Source organism: Salmo trutta, chromosome 26 (genome assembly GCF_901001165.1).
Source record: "Salmo trutta chromosome 26, fSalTru1.1, whole genome shotgun sequence".
In the NCBI taxonomy this organism is placed as follows: Eukaryota; Metazoa; Chordata; class Actinopteri; order Salmoniformes; family Salmonidae; genus Salmo; species Salmo trutta.
Window position 1 is genome coordinate 166,606 of NC_042982.1, and position 15,882 is coordinate 182,487.

A 15,882-nucleotide genomic window follows, 5' to 3' on the forward strand; every position below is an offset into this window, starting at 1 on the left:
ATGACAAAAAGTGCAGCCAGAATAACAGCAAAGTAGCCACATTTGCATTTGCTCAAGCTGTTTTCTAGTGACATTTGCTTGGATATATCCATAACAATGAGCTAATGAGGTGGGATTTCGCCTGGCATAGAAAATGTGCTCTCTCGTCAGGCCCCTGTTGATCAGAGGAGCTAGCCAACAACACAGCTATCACTTCAACTATCACTTTTTTCCACATTTTGTTCTAAAATGGATTAAATAAAAAAATGTCCTCAGCAATCTACACACAATACCTCATAATGACAAAGCAAAAAAAAGTTTTTAGAAATATCTGCAGATGTATTAAAAATAAATAATATAAATACCTTATTTACATAAGTATTCAGACCCTTTGCTAGGAGACTCAAAACTGAGCTCAGGTGCATCCTGTTTCTATTGATCCTCCTTGAGATGTTTGTACAACTTGATTAGAGTCCACCTGTGGTAAATTCAATTGATTGGACATGATTTGGAAAGGCACGCACCTGTCTATATAAGGTCCCACATTTGACAGTGCATGTCAAAGCAAAAACCAAGTAATGAGGTCGAAGGAATTGTCCGTAGAGCCAGGACTGTGTCGAGGCACAGATCAAAGGAAGGGTAACAAATAATTTATGCAACATTGGATGCCATTGTGTTCTTGGGGAACGTCATCATTCTTAAATGGAAGAAGTTTGGAACCACCTTGACTCTTCCTAGAGCTGGCCGCCTGGCCAAACAGAGCAATCAGGCGAGAAGGGTCAGGGAGGTGACCAAAAACCCGATGGTCACTCTGACAGAGCTCCAGAGTTCCTCTGTGGAGATGGGAGAACCTTCCAGAAGGACAACCATCTCTGCAACATACCACCAATCAGGCCTTTATGGTAGAGTGGCCAGACGGAAGCCACACCTCAGTAAAAGGCACATGACAGCCCGCTTGGAGTTTGCCAAAAGGCACCTAAATGACTCACAGACCATGAGAAACAAGATTCTCAGGTCTGATGAAACCAAGATTGAACTCTTTGGCCAAAATACCAAGTGTCACGTCTGGAGCAGTTGTGTAAAGTACTTAAGTAAAAATACTTTAAACACCGAAAAGTACTCGTTACATTTTGAATGCTTAGCAGGACAGGAAAATTGTAAAATTCATGCAATTATCAAGAGAACATCCATGGTCATCCCTATTGCCTCTGATCTGGCGGACTCACTGAACACAAATGCTTTGTTTGTAAATTATGTGTGATGGAGTGTGCCCCTGGCTATCCGTAAATAAAAAAAACTGAAAATGGTGAGGTATGGTTTGCTTAATATAGGGAATTTGAATTTTGTTTACACTTTTACACTTTTTCAATACTTAGGTGTCATGACATTGCCCTCTTTGGGGATAGCGAGTACCATCCCCCTCTCTCTGCACCATCCCCCTCTCTCTCTCACCACCTCTCTTCCCCCTACCAACAGGCTCTGTTAGGCAGGTCATAAATTCCTAGAGGAGTTCTCTCCTCATGGCCAGAGTTTAAGAGACAGTGTGTTTTCATAGAGAAAACAAAGGAACTTCTTCCACATCACAGAACTTGAGAACATAACAATATTCATGTTCTGGAAAATGTATAAACGGTCTGTGTAGTAGCCAGCTACGAAGTGGTCCGTTTTGTACAATTTAGTGACCTCAGGAAAGACAATACAGCCACATTACCATAACTCTGTTTATACAAGAGGCTTGCATCTAATTGTTGTATAAAATGAATGAGTAAAGATGAAACTATTTGTGAAATTATGTAATGTGATATAAACTGTTTAATGAAGGACACTCCAATTCCCTTTGGGGTTTAACTAAATCATTGGCCCGCCCCATGAGCACAGACATTGATCTGGCGTCATGGGACAGCCCCTTTCTACTGTTATGAATATAACCCCCACCGGGAAGAATTCCCTTCAGACCAGTACCACATCACAGAGGGAGTTAAGGTTTGAGTAGATTGCTGAATCTTTTAACCATACCACGTGGTTAAACTCTGAGACTATCGATCCGACAGAATAAGAGCTACTCTTCGATACTAATTACTAGTCTGCAGCTAGAAATGATGTACCCGTGAATGCGAAGGCCGACAACCGCCGAAACATCTATTCTATAACAACATTGCTGAATGTTACTCTGAACTATCCATTCTAACCACGGCAGAGAGAGAGAGGGCGTACAAACTGTCCAACAGAAACAAACTTTCCAACAGAGATCACGACGACAGACTGAGCGTAAATATATATATATTGATTGCAATTATTCCCGAATGAGTGAGCGTTCATGTGCAAAGGGTTAGCATTTCAATTGTTAGAATTATCAAGTGTGTAGTGATTCACTTGCGTAATTCACGCCTTTCTCAGTCTATACCCACTTCCCTTTTTGTCTACCAAGCCGCCATGCCGGTTTAGCCCACCAGGGCACATCCCCTATAATTTCCTTGTAACCATATCTACTTTGTTTGAATGTGCATTTCTGTGATTATTTAGTTAGTTAATAAATACATGATTGAGACAATTGATGTATGGATGATTAATAGTGAAGACTGGGTTTGTGCAGATAACCAACAATTTACGACATTTGGAATGAGACTAACGTGAGGTAAAGAATAATTCAATAATTAGAAGACTAATTGATCAGATATTAAAGTATCTGAAAGTTATATTAGGAAAATTATAACTTTGTAATCTGAATATTTTCCTTGGTGCCCGACATCCTAGTTAATTACATTTACCTGATTAGCTAATCACGTAATAATAATTACAGAGAATTGATTTGATAAACTAACAGTCTTCAGTTTAATGATGCCAAAAACAAGACAAGTATATTTTAGCAGTTACAGTTGAAGTCGAATGTTTACATACACTTAGGTTGGAGTCATTAAAACTCGTTTTTTTACCACTCCACAAATGTCTTGTTAACAAACTATAGTTTTGGCAAGTCGGGTAGGACATCTACTTTGTGCATGACACAAGTAATTTTTCCAACAATTGTTTACAGAAAGATTATTTCACTTAATTCACTGTATCACAATTCCAGTGGGTCAGAAGTTTACATACACTATGTTGACTGTGCCTTTAAACAGCTTGGAAAATTCCAGAAAATGATGTCATGGGTTTAGAAGCTTCTGATAGGCAAATTGACATCATTTGAGTCAATTGGAGGTGTACCTATGGATGTATTTCAAGGCCTACCTTCAAAATCAGTGCCTCTTTGCTTGACATCATGGGAAAATCAAAAGAAATCAGCCAAGACCTCAGAAAACAATTGTAGACCTCCACAAGTCTGGTTCATCCTTGGGAGCAATTTAAATGCCTGAAGGTACCACGTTCATCTGTACAAACAATAGTACGCAAGTATAAACACTATGGGACCACGCAGCCGTCATACCGCTCAGGAAGGAGACGCGTTCTGTCTCCTAGAGACGAAAGTACTTGGTGCGAAGAGTCCAAATCAATCCCAGAACAACAGCAAAGGAACTTGTGAAGATGCTGGAGGAAAAAGGTACAAAAGTATCTATATCCACAGTAAAACGAGTCTTATATCGACATAATCTGAAAGGCTGCTCAGCAAGGAAGAAGCCACTGCTCCAAAACTGCCCAAAAAAGCCAGACTACGGTTTGCAACGGCACATGGGGACAAAGATCGTACTTTTTGGAGAAATGTCCTCAAATATCGTACTTTTTGGAGAAATGTCCTCTGGTCTGACGAAACAAAAATATAATTATTTGGCCATAATGACCATCATTATGTTTGGAGGAAAAAGGGGGATGCTTGCAAGCCGAAGAACACCATCCCAACCGTGAAGCACGGGGGTGGCAGCATCATGTTGTGGGGATGCTTTGCTGCAGGAGGGACTGGTGCACTTCACAAAATAGATGGCATCATGAGGGAGGAAAATGATGTGAATATATTGAAGCAACATCTCAAGACATAAGTCAGGAAGTGTCAGGGATTTCTTCGTCGTCAGACGATATGGCGAAATCATCGTCGGAAAATGAGGACCAATATGCAGCAGAGTTGAGAGAGCTCATTTTGAACGTTTAATAAACTCAAAGATGAACATACAAAATAACAAAACGAACTCACGATCTACTGACAGTCCTGTTAGGCTCACACATGCTAAACACGAAACAATCTCCCACAAATACACAGACAAACACACCCAACTAATATAGGACTTCCAATCAAAGGCAACACCAAACAGCTGCCTTCAATTGGAAGTCCACCCCAATTAACTCAACATAGAAATAGATTACCTAGACTAAACATAGAATTACACAAACAAGGAACAGTGCCCAAAAAACCCCCGGAATACATAAATCAAATGCCCTTTTTAGAAAAACCACCACCCCAAACCACATAAACCAAATACCCTCTGCCACGTCCTGACCAAACTACAATAACAATTAACCCTTATACTGGCCAGGACGTGACAGTACCCCCCCCAAAGGTGCTAACCCCGGAAGCACCTCAAAAATAACAAAACCCCCCCCCCCAAAAAAATCCCCCTAACTAAAGGGAGGGAAGGGAGGGTGGCTGCCGTCAACGACGGCACTGTGTTACACCCCCCCTCCCCAACCCACCTATATCTGGAGGTGGCTCTGGTTCAGGCAGTTCCGGGCAGACGACCCACCCCGGCAGCTCCGGGTAGACGGGCCACTCTGGCTGGCCCGGAAGACAGTCGGGCCACTCTGGCATCGCCGGGCAGTCTGGCATCGCCGGGCAGTCTGGCCACTCTGGCATCGCCGGGCAGTCTGGCCACATTGGCATCGCCGGGCAGTCTGGCATCGCCGGCCACTCTGGCAGCTCGGGGCAGTCTGGCCACTCTGGCAGCTCGGGGCAGTCTGGCCACTCTGGCAGCTCGGGGCAGTCTGGCCACTCTGGCAGCTCGGGGCAGTCTGGCCACTCTGGCAGCTCGGGGCAGTCTGGCCACTCTGGCAGCTCGGGGCAGTCTAGCCACTCTAGCATCTCCGGGCAGTCTGGCCACTCTAGCATCTCCGGGCAGTCTGGCCACTCTGGCAGCTCCTGACTAGTGGGTGGCTCTGGCAACTCTTCACTGACGGGCGGCTCTGGCGATTCCTCACTGACGGGCGGCTCCGGCGACTCTTGACTGACGGGCAGTTCGGGCGACTCTTGACTGACGGGCAGTTCTGGCGACTCTTGACTGACGGGCAGTTCTGGCGACTCTTGACTGACGGGCAGTTCTGGCGACTCTTGACTGACGGGCAGTTCTGGCGACTCTTGACTGACGGGCAGTTCTGGCGACTCTTGACTGACGGGCAGTTCTGGCGACTCTTGACTGATGGGCAGCTCTAGCGACGTCGGACTGGGATGACGCACTTGAAGCCTGGTGCGTGGTGCTGGTACTGGACGTACCAGATTGGGAACACGCACCTCCAGGCTAGTGCGGGGAGCGGGAACAGGACGAGTCGGACTGGGCTGACGCACTTCCGGGTCCGCACGAGAGACAGGAGCTGGAAACCTAGGGCTATGGAGGCGCACAGGTGGTCTTGATCTTACCTCCTGCACAACCCGTCCTGGCTGGATGGAACTAGTATCCCTGTACGAGCGGGGTGCTTGTACAGGGCGGACTGGGCTGTGCAGGGGCCTGATGGTAGCCGTGCGTAGAGCGGGAGTTGGGTAGCCTGGTCCTCGGAGGCGTACCGGCGACCAGATGCGCTGCGCAGGCATCCTCCTACCAGGCTGGATGCCCGCTCTAGCACGGCACCTGCGAGGGGCTGGAATAACGCGCACCGGACTGTGCGTGCGTATGGGTGAGAGAGTGCGCTCCTCAGCGAAACATGGCGCTCTCCACCTCATACGCTCCTCCATATAACCACGGGTAGCTGGCTTCCGGCTCTTCCTAGGCCTAGCCAAACTACCCGTGTGCCCCCCCCCAAAAATGTATTTGGGGTGCCTCTCGTGCTTCAACGCCAGTCGTGATCCTCGGAAACGTTCCCGGTCCTTACCAGCCATTCTCCATGGGCCCTCTCCGGCCATAACTTGCTCCCATGTCCATCTCTCTCGTTTGTCCAATTCAAAATTCCTCTGCTCCTTCCTCTGCTGCTTGGTCCTGGTTTGGTGGGAGATTCTGTCAGGGATTTCTTCGTCGTCAGACGATATGGCGAAATCATCGTCGGAAAATGAGGACCAATATGCAGCAGAGTTGAGATAGTTCATTTTGAACGTTTAATAAACTCAAAGATGAACATACAAAATAACAAAACAAACTCATGATCTACTGACAGTCCTGTTAGGCTCACACATGCTAAACATGAAACAATCTCCCACAAATACACAGACAAACACACCCAACTAATATAGGACTTCCAATCAAAGGCAACACCAAACAGCTGCCTTCAATTGGAAGTCCACCCCAATTAACTCAACATAGAAATAGATTACCTAGACTAAACATAGAATTACATAAACAAGGAACAGTGCCCAAAAAAACCCGGAATACATAAATCAAATGCCCTTTTTAGAAAAACCACCACCCCGAACCACATAAACCAAATACCCTCTGCCACGTCCTGACCAAACTACAATAACAATAAACCATTATACTGGCCAGGACGTGACAGGAAGTTAAAGTTTGGTTGCAAATGGGTCTTCCAAATGGACAATGACCCCAAGCATACTTCCAAAGTTGTGTCAAAATGGCTTAAGGACAACAAAGTCAAGGTATTGGAGTGGCCATCACAAAGTCCTGACCTCAATCCTATAGAATTTTTTGGGGCAGAACTGAAAAAGCTTGTACGAGCAAGGAGGCCTACAATCCTGACTCAGTTACACCAGCTCTGTCAGGAGGAATGGGCCAAATTCACCCAACTTATTGTGGGAAGCTTGTGGAAGGCTACCCAAAATGTTTGACCCAAGTTAAACAATTTAAAGGCAATGCTACCAAATACCAATTGAGTGTATGTGAACTTCTGACCCACTGGGAATGTGATGAAAGAAATTAAAGCTGAAATAAATCATTTTCTCTACTTTTATTGCCATTTCACATTCTCAAAATAAAGTGGTGATCCTAACTGACCTAAGACAGGGAATTTTTACTAGGATTAAATGTCAGATTAGTGAAAAACTGAGTTTAAATGTATTTGTATTCCAAGACAATGCAGGAGTGGCTTTGGGACAAGTCTCTGAATGTCCTTGATCTGCCCAGCCAGAGCCCGGACTTGAACCCAATCAAACATTTCTAGAGAGACCTGAAAATAACTTTGCAGCAACGCTCCCTATCCAACCTGACAGAGCTTGAGAGGATCTGCAGAGAAGAATGTGAGAAACTCCCCAAATACAGGTGTGCCAAGCTTGCAGCATCATACCCAAGAAAACTTGATGCTGTAATCACTCCCAAAGGTGCTTCAACAAAGTACTGAGTAAAGGGTCTGAATACTTGTGTAAATGTGATATCGGTTTTTAATTTGTTTTATAAATCAGCAAACATTTCTAGAAACATGTTTTTCTTTGTCATTATGAGGTATTGTGTGTAGATTGAAAAAATACAATTTAATCCATTTTAGAATAAGGCTGTAATGTAACAAAATGTGAAAAGTCAAGGGGTCTGAATACTTTCCGAAGGTACTGTATGTATATCCATAAAAATGATGGAAAACTGATAAAACTGATTCATGATTTCGACTGGCTGAGAAATGTTGCCCGCCTGTCTGTCTCGTCCCGACTCCCGACACGTTCGTTACTATGGGACAGCTGGAGATCGAATTTGAATATTGGAAGAATGTTGCAAATGTTGGAGAGACAGACACCAAGGTCTATAAAAAATCTCCGCTGTTGAAAACTAAATGTTAGTCTAAAAGAAATGTGAGATAATGTCTAGATGGTTTTATAGTGGAGATCAAGTTTTTAAAGTGCCTGGCTGGGCTAATGAGACAGTGGATTGCGCAGTTAGATGGAACAGAGTACATAGGCATTTTAAAGTCATAGATTTAGCCGGTGGTAACTTGTGGAATAGACGACACCGGCTGGAATGCGGTTTTAACCAATCAGCATTCAGGATTAGACCCACCTGTTGTATAAATAAATAAAGACATTCAATAAGTCAATGTAGTGATTTTACACAGTCAAAAAACTTTGGGAATTAGGGTGTGCCCCATTCAAGTCACAGGGGGCAGTAGGAGATATCACGCAGACACACACACACCCCCCACACACTTTGATTCAAATATTGATTAATATTTTCTATCTGAGTCTAGCTTCTAGTCTCCGGTCGCCATGGTCTACAAGCAGAGAAATATAATTACTATAACAGACATTCCCATTGAAGTACATTTTCTGTGATGGGTGGACTGGCAGCCATAGCGCGTGTAGCTACCCATAAGAGTAAAGCAGGACGTTGTTCTATTTCTATAGGTCTAGGTCTATACCAGGGAGGCACAGCTCTGACTTAGTTTATACTGTAGCAGGCTGTTCCCACACACACAATCTAGCCACAGTGTCAACCAATACCCCAGTGGACAGAGTCACACAGTGTGAGTGTAAAAGTGTGTGTTTTGCTTGAATAGAACTGTAACGTTTATGCTAGTGAGTTAATGTGTCTGTATTCGAAAAGTGAATGCCTGGGAACATGTACTCTATGCGTATGTGTGGGTGTCTACTTATGTGTGCGTCTTTGTCTTAGTGTAAGTGTGTGCAGCACTAGGGAATAGAGCCGGTGTTGACTGGCGTGTTCAGAGTGGATGTGACAGAAGCTCAGTGCTGAACACTCTACGTGCCTCTGTCTTTCTCCCAGCTCGCAGGCCTGTGAAAATCACTAAGACCCCTGATTCCCATTGAGTCCGTGTCACAGCAGCCATTGTGTGAGCCCGGCCATGGAGGCTAGTACAGCAAATTACAGTCGCGCCCAGCTGTCTAAATACAACTCAGCTAGTCGCTCCTACAGCCTCTCACCAGGCCGCCACAAGCAAGGCCTTGACCAGGCCAGTACACTCACCACCAGTACAAGTAATGGTTCCAACTCCAACATTTAATCAACTCGGATACAACAAGTTTGTAGCTCCTACAGCCTGTTACCAGGCCTTGACCAGTACACCAGTACACCCATCACCAGTACAAGCAGTGGTTCCAACTCCAACGTTTAACCAACTCTTACAAAACTTCAAATAAGCGTTTACCTGTACTTACCACACAAATCATACATAATGACAGGTGTGTTAGCTAGAGTGTGTTTTGTCGCAGTTGTAAGAATAAGTTGAGGTGTCGAGAGGTCAGACATCTAGTTTCTTGTGTAAATCGAGGAGAGAGTTCAAAGTCAGTGTGTTTGTGAGGACTGAGCACCCTTTCTGGACTTTATTAAATATTACAATTTTCAGTTTATTTTATATTATACAAAATGTGGAAAAAGTGAAGGGGTCTGAATACTTTCCGAATGCACTGTATATTCTGTATTCATTGGTAGCTGTGTGCTAGCGCCAGGGGCTGTGCATGTAGTCTGTAATCATTGGTGGCTGTAGGAATCTGGTGAGAAGAGGATCATTACTAATTTACGACTGAGCTCTTCATCCTTCCACATTCTAGTAATGTCTCCAGTCCCCTCTCACCAGTCGCTCCCCCTGCCACTATAGACTGATTAAAGAGGAGGCCTTCTGAAAGGGCACTCCATCAATGAACAGGTGTGTGTGTGTATGTGTGCGCATGCATGTGTGTGTGTGTGAGTACATGTGTATGCATTTGTGTGTATTCTGTCTACATGTCTGTGCATGCATGCGTGTGTGTCTTGTCTATCTTGGCTCACATAGCTTATTTGAGCACATGTGCACCCTCACTTTACTGCACGGCTCACTGTAATTGTGCTCTTCTGCTTTACAAGGAGGCAGTAAATGTGCCACTTTTCTTGTAAAGGATATCATTGGGAATCTGGCTGCCTCTGCGCCCTTACACTGCCACATACCAGAGTACACAAAAACGCCTGGCCATTTAGCTAAACCTCTCCGACTCTCATTGACAATAAGCTTTCCTACCTAGTACCTACACATAAGCATAACTGAAAATGTGTGAGCAGAATTGAAGATCGAATATTGCTGTAATGTGTTGTGGGATAAACAGGATAAACAGCATTTACAACATAGGCCTGCGATGGCAAAATACCTGAATGGGAGCGAGCGTGATAATGTTCATCAAGCTGGCACACATCTAGGTCATTGTGCCAACATCTCAGCAGGGTGGGTAGAGGGCGGGGTGTGTATGTGTTTGTATGTGTGTGCATTAGTACTGAGTACATGTGTAACGACGGTCGTCAGGAATGGACCAAGGCGCAGCGGGTTGAGTGCTCATAATTAACTTTAATGAAAACACTTATACAAACAAAACAAAACGATGGACGACGAATACAGACTTGAAGGCAAACGACAGCAATTCAAGTGACAACCTCCCACAAATTACAAACACAAACACACCCTAATATATAGGACTCTCAATCAAAGGCAACTAGACAACACCTGCCTTCAATTGAGAGTCCACACCCCAATTAACTAAACATAGAAACAGACTAACTAGAAAGAACATAGACTAACAGAGCAGTGACCAAAAAACCCCGGAATACATAAATCAACTACCCTCTACATAATACACACACCCCGAACCACATAAACCAAATACCCGCTGCCACGTCCTGACCAGCCTACACTAACAAAATAACCCTCATACTGGTCAGAACGTGACAACATGCATGTGCATGCACACACACATGTTTATTTAATTTTATTTCACCTTTATTTAAGGCCAGTTGAGAACAAGTTCTCATTTACTGCGACATGGCCAAGATAGAGCAAAGCAGTATGACACAAACAACACATGGGATAAACAAACGTACAGTCAATAACACAATAGCAAAGTCTATATACAGTGTGTGCATATGTAGTAAGATTACAGAGGTAAGGCAATAAATAGGCCATAGCGGCTAAATAATTATAATTTAGCAATTAAACACTGGAGGGATATATGTGCGGACGATGAATGTGCAAGTACAGATACTGGGGTGCAAAAGAGCAAAAAAATAAATAACAGTATGAGGATGAGGTAGTTGGGTTGGCTATTTACAGATGGGCTATGTACAGGTGCAATGATTGGTAAGCTGCTCTGAACGCTGATGCTTAAAGACAGCTGATGCTTAAAGTCAGCTTCAATGATTTTTGCAATTCGTTCCAGTCATTGGAAGCAGAAAACTGGGAGGAAAGGCGGCCAAAGAAGGAGTTGGCTTTGGGGGGTGACCAGTGAAATATACCTGCTGGAGCGCGTGCTACGGGTGGGTGCTGCTATGGTGACCAGTGAGCTGAGATAAAGCGGGGCTTTACCTAGCAAAGACGTACAGATGACCTGGAGCCAGTGGGTTTGGCAACGAATATGAAGCGAGGGCTAGCCAACGAGCGCATACAGGTCGCAGCGGTGGGTAGTATATGGGGCTTTGGTGACAAGACGGATGGCACTGTGATAGACTACATCTAATTTGCTGAGTAGAGGGTTGGAGGCTATTTCGTAAATGACATCATCGAAGTCAAGGATCGGTAGGATAGTCAGTTTTACGAGGGTATGTTTGGCAGCATGAGTGAAGGATGCTTTGTTGCAAAATAGGAAGCCGATTCTAGATTTAATTTTAGATTGGAGATGCTTAATGTGAGTCTGGGAGGAGAGTTTACAGTCTAACCAGGCACCTAGGTTTTTGTAGTTGTCCACATATTCTAGGTCAGAACCGTCCAGAGTAGTGATGCTAGTCGGGCGGGTGTGTGCGGGCAGAAATCGGTTGAAGAGCATGCATTTAAGAGCAGTTGGAGAAACTCGTCTGGAGGTTTGTTAACACAGTGTCCAAAGAAGGTCCAGAAGTAGACAGAATGGTGTCGTCTGCGTAGAGGTGGATCAGAGAATCAGCAGCAGCAAGAGCGACATCATTGATGTATACAGAGAAAAGAGTCAGCCCGAGAATTGAACCCTGTGGCACCCCCATAGAGACCAGAGGTCCGGACAACAGGCCCTCCGATTTGACACACTGAACTCTATCTGAGAAGTAGTTGGTGAAGCAAGTGAGGCAGTCATTTGAGAAACCAAGGCTGTTGAGTCTGCTGATAACAATGTGGGGACTGACAGAGTCGAAAGCCTTAGCCAGGTCGATGAATACAACTGCACAGTATTGTCTTTTATCGATGGCGGTTATGCTATTGTTTAGGACCTTGAGCGTGGCTGAGGTGCACCCATGACCAGCTCCGAAACCAGATTGCATAGCGGAGAAGGTACGGTGGGATTCGAAATGGTTGGTGATCTGATTGTTAGCTTGGCTTTCAAAGACTTTAGAAATGCAGGGTAGGATAGATATAGCTCTGTAACAGTTTGGGTCTAGAGTGTCTCTCCCTTTGAATAGGGGGATGACCGCGGCAGCTTTCCAATCTTTAGAGGTTGAACAGGCTAGTAAGGGGTTGCAACAAATGCGGCGGATAATTTTAGAAAGAGAGGGTCCAGATTGTCTAGCCCAGCTGATTTGTAGGGGTCCAGATTTTGCAGCTCTTTCAGAACATCAGCTATCTGGATTTGTGTGGAGAAATGGGGGGATGCTTGGGCAAGTTGCTGTGGGGGGTGCAGAGTTGTTGACCGGGGTAGTGGTAGCCAGGTGGAAAGCATGGCCAGCCGTAGATCGGTGGTGACAGTGTTTCCTAGCCTCAGTGGAGTGCGCAGCTGGGAGGAGGTGGTCTTATTCTCCATGGACTTTACAGTGTCCCAGAACTTTTTGGAGTTTGTGCTACAGGATGCAAAATTCTGTTTGAAAGAGCTAGCCTTTGCAAACCTAACTGCCTGTGTATATTGGTTCCTAACTTCTCTGAAAAGTTGCATATTGCGTGGGCTATTCGATGCTAATGCAGTATGCCACAGGATGTTTTTGTGCTGGTCAAGGGCAGTCAGGTCTAGACTGCATGGACCTTGTGGAGATGCTGGAGGAAACAGATACAAAAGTATCTATATCCACAGTAAAACGAGTCCTATATCGACATAACCTGAAAGTGTCACGTGGAATGACGCTGTTGAGACAAAGCAGGTACGGGGAGTAAAACATTTAATTATAATGGACAGAGACGAGACAGGAACAGCGTCAGAGACTAAAACTAAAGACAAAAAACAATCAAACGCAGCAGCGGGGAACAGAGCAAGGGAACAGACAAATATAGGGGAGGAAAGGAACATGTGATAAGTGAGTCCAGGTGAGTCCAATAACGCTGATGCGAGTGACGAGGGAGGGCAGGTGTGAGTGATGGATGGCAGGAGCGTGTGATGCAGGGTAATCTGGCGCCCTCAAGCGCCAGGGGAAGGGAAGAGCGGGAGCAGACGTGACAGTACCCCTCCCTCTTGGGACGCCACAAGGCTTCCCACCCGGGAGAACCGGCCGAGACATGGGCGCTGGGCAAGCCGGTTGGGGCATGAAAACCCGATGAACCGGCAGGAGCGTGAGAGCCTGGCGTGCCGGCCGAAACACTCCTGGCCCGGTTGGGTGCACAAAAACTGAAGATCCGGCTGAGGCCCGATGTGGGATTGACGCCTTCCGAGCCAACCGGGGACAGGAAACCTCTCGAGCCAGCTAGTGCGTGAAAGCCCGATGAGCTGGCTAGGCTTCCCTGGTTCCATCGGTGGTGACCCAGAGCCGCCATTCCAACCGGAACGCCAGTACTCCCCGATGCTTCGTATGTATGGCTGCTGCATTCTGTCACGCGGAATGACGCTGTTGAGACGAAGCAGGTACGGGGAGTAAAACATTTAATTATAACGGACAGAGACAGGAACAGCGTCAGAGACTAAAACTAAAGACAAAAAAAAAACGCAGCAGGGGGAGGCTTGCAAGCCGAAGAACACCATCCCAACCGTGAAGCACAGGGATGGCAGCATCATGTTGTGGGGGTGCTTTGCTGCAGGAGGGCTGGTGCACTTCACAAAATAGATGGCATCATGAGGGAGGAAAAGTATGTGGATATACTGACACTACATCTCAAGACATCAGTCAGGAAGTTAAAGCTTGGTCGCAAATGGGTCTTCCAACTGGACAATGACCCCAAGCATACTTCCAAAGTTGTGGTAAAATGGCTTAAGGATAACAAAGTCAAGGTATTGGAGTGGCCATCACAAAGCCCTGACCTCAATCCTACAGAAAATGTGTGGGCAGAACTGACAAAGTGTGTAGGAGCAAGGAGTCCTACAAACCTGACTCAGTTACACCAGCTCTGTCAGGAGGAATGGGCCAAAATTCACCTAACTTATTGTGGGAAGCTTGTGGAAGGCTACATGGAACGTTTGACCCAAGTTAAACAATTTACAGGCAATGCTACCAAATACTAATTGAGTGTATGTAATCTTCTGACCCACTGGGAATGTGATGAAAGAAATAACAGCTGAAATAAATAATTCTCTCTAGTATTATTCTGACATTTCATATTCTTAAAATGAAGTGGTGATCCTAACTGGCCTAAAACAGGGAATGTTTACTTGGATTAAATATCAGGAATTGTGAAAAACTGAGTTTAAATGTATTTGGCTAAGGTGTATGTAAACTTCCGACTTCAACTGTATATATAACCTAAACGTCTGTGTTTAAAATTTAAACAATAGACATTTAGATTTGCCAATAAGTGTTCTCATCTTAAACACAGGAGTTTAGAATGCAAGATAAAACATGATAGTCCGTTTTTTCCAGTCAGATTCCAACCACACAATATATCTCCTAAGTGTTCAGATTTTAAACACTAGTGTTTACTTTCCCATCGTCTCTCAGAGTGAAAAACATGTGTGTGGGGGGCTCATTATCATATTTCCCAGTATGCTTTATTGCAGGTTGATTTTTAGAATAGATTGTTTTAATATTTGTTTCCTCATACACATTGATTAATTGACTAAACAAAAATCAATAACTTACATTTTTATCATAAACTAATCCAAACTGTAAGGGGTTGGATTTATTGCACCCATTACTGAGATGGTTATTCCAGTTTAGATGGTTTAAGTAGTCTTGTTTATTAAGTCTTTCACCATTAGCAGTCATTCTGAGCGCAAGTTGTGGGGGATAAAATATTCAAATGGTTGGATATTATCCTTCTGGCTGGATTGCGATAGGAATTACTAACCAGAGCATTGTGACTTGCAGGTTTGATGTGGTACATGAGCCAGGATTTTCAGACCAAAATCTTGAGGATAAATAGACCATAATTAAAGGCTTTTTGAAGTGTATAGTATGTGGTCATAAAGCGAAATAGGAGTTTTAACAACCTTGTCTCTCACATTCACTCGAAAGGCATGCTGGGAAATATGAAAAACGGCTTTACACCCTACAGTAGTGTTTAAAACCTAAATGCCTTGTGCTGAATAAATGTGTTCCTGTGTTTAAAGAGTGTTACAGTGAATAAACATGTTCTTGTGTTAACAATCTAAACACTGAGACCCATTTTCATTTAAATTTTAGTTATGTGTTCAGATCCCTAAACACTTGGTTTTACAGCGTATGACCCTAATGGGTACTAAACATTCATTCAGGTCAGCTGCAGTAGAATGCTTTTGTTTTATTATAATTAATTTGATAAGGTTGTGACACTTGGCTCATGGAACTATAAACACTCCAGCTGTTTCATTCACGTAAACAATACATCCAAACTGGTTACATACTCTGACGGTTTGGGCTGGCATGAAGGTTCTGATGTAGAAGTTTGCTCTGAAAACACGTTGGCATTTCAATTGAGTGGACATTTCTGCCTCATCACTTCATTTACATACTCCAAGGATTGAGCACCCCTTCTGTGGTTTATGGCAATTCCTGGTTAGAATGTGTGGTGTAGGATGTCACACTGTTGTGATTGGACGGTGTGTACTGTATCTGTAAGGAGTCT

The 15,882-nt window shown here is 44.5% G+C and overlaps 1 protein-coding gene across 5 annotated transcripts in view; it reads right to left on the reverse strand.

Moving 5' to 3' along the window:
- The window catches only part of col4a4 (collagen, type IV, alpha 4), a 192,101-nt gene that overhangs the window by 124,040 nt on the left and 52,179 nt on the right, over positions 1-15,882 (reverse strand). The window lies entirely within an intron of this gene.